The sequence below is a fragment of the Cyprinodon variegatus genome, unplaced genomic scaffold (genome assembly GCF_000732505.1).
Source record: "Cyprinodon variegatus isolate N-32 unplaced genomic scaffold, C_variegatus-1.0 Scaffold759, whole genome shotgun sequence".
In the NCBI taxonomy this organism is placed as follows: Eukaryota; Metazoa; Chordata; class Actinopteri; order Cyprinodontiformes; family Cyprinodontidae; genus Cyprinodon; species Cyprinodon variegatus.
The window spans coordinates 224953-229586 of NW_015151212.1; positions in this window are offsets into that span (position 1 = coordinate 224953).

Here is a 4634-nt window from a genome sequence, read left to right on the forward strand (position 1 = left end):
TTTTTTCCTTTGTCTGAATGCAATATTTAAAATTCTCTTAAACACAATAAAAGTCCATCACCGCCACCTGCTGGCTAACTTTATATATACACCTATTTCTAAAATTTTATGCAGCAAAAGGAAAGAAAACAAACAGGTTAAAATGTGTAGTTTTAATTTTGACATTTAATGGACTGAGGTCAGTTAAACCTCTCTGTTATTTTTACGAACAGATAGGCATGTCCTTGAACGCACCACTGGGGCCAGCTTATTTCAGGCTGACATTTTCCCCGCTGCTTCATGGGGTAATTAAACACTCAGATGTAGGTCAGCAGATTTGCTCCGACACACAAATCAAAGTGTAACATTAAAAGAATGAAAAAGTCATTACAAATCAGACAAATGAGGCAAAAAAAATAAAAACTGACATTTTCTATAAAGGTTTGATTTTAGAAAAGATTGAAAGAGGAACCAAGATGACTGAATTCATGCTTATAGATTAAAGCACTTTAACTCGTCTGCTTTGGTTCCTCATGTTTTTAAAGCCATATTTCTCCCATCCTGCATACAATACTATATAATAGATGGTAAAAGGCCTGTACTTTGTAGTGGGGGAAAAAAAGTATTCAACTATTCACCTCAGTTAAATAAACGGAGATCGATGGATTTCACTCAGTCGGCACTTTATTTTCATATCTTTGCAAAGAGAGAACAGTTCATCATACAGCCGGCCCTTACTGCTCTGTAATCAGCCCTGTTCTGCCTGAGCAGCGTTCGTTCCCCCTTACCTACAACAATGGGAAATAGAGTCAAAACAAATTAGACACTTTGGTTAAACAGTAACATGTTATGAATAACAATAATAATGGAGTGGCGGCCTAGTGGTTAGGGCTTTGAATCCTGAGATTGGGAGTTTGATCCCCCACTCCTCCAGATTGCCACTCTGGCTCCCTGAGTAAGACACTTAACCCCACACTGCTCCCCGGGCGCCGCACAATGGCAGCCCACTGCTCTCCAAGGGGATGGGTTAAATGCAGAGATAAATTTCTCCAATGTGAGATCAATAATGTTCAATTAATTAATTTTTTATTTATAAACCTTGAGAAAGAATCGGGCTTGTTTTGGGAAGAAGGTACCGGTATGTCTGGTCTACGAACATTCTCACGTAGGGGAATTGTGTGGCCTTGCAGGTGAAATAGGCTGAGTGAAAACTTTTATAGGGAGTGAATAGGATAAATTAATATATGAAATGGGGGAAATTTGAATTTTAAGTCAGGAGACTTGATCAAAGCACTTTACTCCACAATTAGTCATTCAACCATTTAATCCCTAATGATGGCAAATTCCATGGTATCCAAAGCTGCCCTGGGGCTCACCGACAGAAGCGAGGCTGCTGTACACTGGCGCCACCAGTCCCTCTGACCACCACCAGTAGAAAATGCAGGTAAAGTGTCTTGCTAAGGAGACAACGGCATTAAAACCGAACCAACAACCCTCTGATTTCAGGGCAAACTTCTGCACCCAACGCCACAGTAGACCCTGAAGCAGCGATGGAAACCAGCTGGTTGCATTCACTCTTGTTATTGTAATTAAATATAATATTAAAAGTCTACAAATCTGAATTTTTTTTACTGATACCAGAGTTTTATTTGGTTAATTTACTTTGTTACATTTGAAAACAACCAATTACTGAGTAAATAAAACTTAACTGGAAGAAACAGCAGTGATCTGTTTGATGTTTTTTGCAGTGCATCAGAATCAGATTCCTCTGAAACCCAAAGTTAATTTTTCTATAATTAAGCAGGTAATGGAGACACTTTGCCAATGGAATATAATAAAAAAAAACAGCTTTGTCTTATTTCGAGTAAATATCCAAATATCTTGTAAGAGTAAAAATAAACATTTAGATAATCTTCCTTTATTTACCACCTCAGTTTAAGGAAAAATACACATTTTTAGATTAACTATTTTTTTTTCAGTACAAGATTGGTCATTATAACCTATACATTTTATAAGACTCGACATATATCAATTTATGATGATGAAAAAATGAATCTCATTACTTGATCTGGATTTAAATGCAATTGCGTAATATAATTCATAACTTCACAATATTGTGACTCAGATTATTCTTATACAGTTTTGTTTTCTAGCCTCTTAACATCCACCTCATTTAGGGAAATTCTCGCCTATTTTGCATACCAAAATGGAAAAGCGAATAACTTAGGAACTGTAAGCCCAAATTACATTCGCAATACATTATTTGTAAGCTAACACCCTCTCGTTTCTGAATATATAAATTAAAATTGGGTGAGTAGAACACAGACCAAGCTGCATCAGTTCAAACATGACTCAAAGTTGTTTTTTATTCTCGGTAATGACAGGTCTTTTTTGAACAGCAGTCATAAAGACATTCTTAAGAAAAGGCATTTCTCATTGTATTACATTTGTTCTACATCATGTCAACCATAAATGCAGAAAATGTCAGACCTCTAGCTATAACAGTTCCAGAGCTGTGGGGGTTTGAACTTTTGGTGCCAGCTTGGAGCTGCGCGCAATGGCTCCACCTGCTGGTGTCTGTGTTTCTCTCTAAAACAAGCCTGTAATGCGGTACCCCTTTAAATAAACTACACACATTTGGGCTCATTCAAAAGCTTAATTCATTGGCTACAAAGCCCAACACCCCACGTGGTCTTAGCCAATAACAGCAGAGAATTATGATGCGTAATATCGCTTATCACTGGCAGACAGGAAGTGGACTGGAAGTGAGATTTCGGGGACCATTATCTCGCTCATATCGCATCACAAAAATATGCAGACACTTGTGTCTTGTAGATAAGAAAACGATGTAAAGAACCAACCAAACATTGCGGGCTAACAACCGAGGAAAGAAGCACTAGAAGTAAATATTAGCAAGATGCTGTTAATTAGCTAAGACCAGCTAACTTTTCTGATGTCAACAACCGGACGTTATGGGCGATTTTCTCATCATGGAATATTTTTATAACTAATATCCTGGATTACTTTTAATCTAGGGACCCTTATGGATGAATGTAGTATAAACAATTGAGGATTGGATTTATAAAACGGCTTCTGGACGCCTTCAAAGGTATGTAGCTATGGCTGCTTTGTTTACATTTTGAAATGCTGCTATATCTGTGTTAATTGTGCTTTGGTGCTCGATGTGTCCATAAAATTATCTAGGTGGCTGAATTGTGGAGAATATGTATGCATTCTGAGTTATTCTCTAAAGTCAAACCTCTCAGAACCCACCGGGTCGCCGGCGACCCGGTGGGGTCCGAGAGGCTAAGCATGAGCTATTTCAGTTTTGTCTTGAAAATAGGATACTTTACAAACTCAGAGATTATTTAAATCAATATAATCACTAAATTCAGTTCCAGATTTCCATTACAGCTCAGAACATTAATGTCAGTTGGCTGTCTCTGACTTTATAAAATAAAAGCTTTAAGACCTGATTAAACACCACAAATGCTTATGGAGGCCTAAAAATAAAACAGATCAGATTCCAACATGGCCGCCTGTCATTTAGCTGGTAGAAGTGCTAGCAAACCTACGTCAGCTGTGACAACAATAGAGCAACAGTTTAACATGAAGAACAGAATATTAAACAGCTTTTTAATAAGATGTATCTATCGTTTTATTTAAAGTATAATCAATAAAATCAACGAATAAGCAATAGAAAGTAGAAGTGGGATTAAAAACGCGTCACTCATGGAAATATTACAGGTAGGTAGAGTAGGCTACCCCCAAAAAAATCACTGAAATATTTGAGTTTTCCTTATAAGATAAATTTAACCCGTCTTTGGCCGAGTTTGATGCTTTCAAAGCTAAAAAATTATTATAAATGAAGGTGAGCTACAATGTTTTTCTTTGCAGCAGGACTAGCTAAACTATTTCTCTGTATTTAACTTCTGTGTTCATTAATTTGTTCTTTTAAAGGACAGGATGTTTCTTCTGTTTATATATATGTTTTGTGTGCAATGTATTATTTAAATTACATTTTTGATTTTAAAAATGAAAAAGCCTTTTATGTCGATGAACTTGCAGCTAACAGTGCCGGTTCCAGAAAATTCTCATCGGGGCGGCCGAAAACTAATCGGCACCAAAAACATTTTACAATCGATCAATTCTGATGACAATAAATCAACAGGAGAATAAAAGAACACAACTTTTACATTTTCAAATAAATCGAAAAAAAGAATAAAAGCGCTAGCTAATAAAGCTAAGCACATATTTATACATCAGTGCTGTTTAAAATATTTAAGGTTCTCATAATATAAACATTAAAATGGTTGATCTTCTTTATTTTTAATTACATTACAAGAGGGAAATCTGGAATAAAAGAGGGAAACATGGAATAAAAGAGAGAAACCTGGAATAAAAAGGGGGGTCCTGGAATAAAAGAGGGAAACCTGGAATAAAGAGGAAACTTGGAATAAAAGAGAGAAACCTGGAATAAAAGAGGGAAACATGGAATAAAAGAGGGAAACCTGGAATAAAGAGGGAAACTTGGAATAAAAGAGAGAAACCTGGAATAAAAGAGGGAAACATGGAATAAAAGAGGGAAACCTGGAATAAAGAGGGAAACTTGGAATAAAGAGGGAAACTTGGAATAAAGAGGGAAACTTGGAATA